This window comes from Neophocaena asiaeorientalis, unplaced genomic scaffold (assembly GCF_003031525.2).
Source record: "Neophocaena asiaeorientalis asiaeorientalis breed wild unplaced genomic scaffold, Neophocaena_asiaeorientalis_V1.1 scaffold362, whole genome shotgun sequence".
NCBI classification, from domain to species: domain Eukaryota; kingdom Metazoa; phylum Chordata; class Mammalia; order Artiodactyla; family Phocoenidae; genus Neophocaena; species Neophocaena asiaeorientalis.
The window spans coordinates 2,141,814-2,142,580 of record NW_020175700.1 but is presented as its reverse complement, the minus strand read 5'-3'; the positions used below and the strand labels follow the sequence as shown (position 1 = coordinate 2,142,580).

Below are 767 nucleotides of genomic sequence, written 5' to 3'. Positions count from 1 at the left end.
CAGCCCCCTCGCCGAGACGCCGCCCCTCAGGCCCCGCGGACTGAGCCCTGCCGCCCGCGGCCCTCACCGTCTCTCCGGCGCAGCTGGCGGGCGCACACAAACCGCAACGGGGACCCGCCACCAGCGCTCCGCGCCGCCCGGAGCCGCCTCCTTCAGCCCGGGACTCGTCGGGACATCAGCGCACGGATCCCCACACCGGGGCTATTTTTAGGAGAGAGGCCCGGGCCAGACCGGAACTCGTTCCTGTCGGCGCGCGTGCGCACTATTTCGACGGTACTCTGTGTCCCTCCGCCAAGCTCGCCTTTTCCTTCACCTCCCTTCGCACCCTCTCTGGCTTCTCCCTTAAGGTTTCTTCATAGAGCTGATTTATCCTCTTGGTGGGTCCTAGAGCACTTGGAGTGGGAAAGACAAGGGTGCGGGCAAAGAGAGTCACACTGTTTGGAAGCGAACACTACCCCACAAGGACGTGAGGGGCGGACTATGTTTTCTTGTGGATGAGGAGACGGATCACCCGGCACAGGAAGGAGATGACGGCGGTTTGGCGCCGGGGCTACAGGCTGGAGCTCGCTTCCCTCTGAAGGACCGTGTTCTCCTGGAAGGGATACTGGTCACTTGATGAGGACCCGGGCGCCTCCTAGGGCGGGGCAGCCCGGCGGCGTCGCGCCCCGTAGCCCTGCCTCCCCCACTGCTGCCTCCCTGACCAGCCGCGGGGGCCGGGCTCAGAGCCGCTCCAGAGACGCGGCGCGTGGCAAATCGCCTCGCTTGGC

At 66.4% G+C, this 767-nt stretch overlaps 1 protein-coding gene across 5 annotated transcripts in view; it reads right to left on the bottom strand.

Annotated features, from left to right (window-relative positions):
* Positions 1-558, bottom strand: part of MEF2A (myocyte enhancer factor 2A) — a 168,991-nt gene extending 168,433 nt beyond the window's left edge. For 2 of the 5 annotated variants that reach the window (XM_024732044.1, XM_024732043.1), the window contains exon 1: positions 68-558. The gene's annotated coding sequence lies outside the window, so the exon portion shown is untranslated. The remainder of the gene's footprint in view (positions 1-67) is intronic. The other 3 variants (XM_024732045.1, XM_024732046.1, XM_024732047.1) reach the window with 3 other exon arrangements.
* Between the last annotated feature and the right edge of the window lie 209 nt (positions 559-767).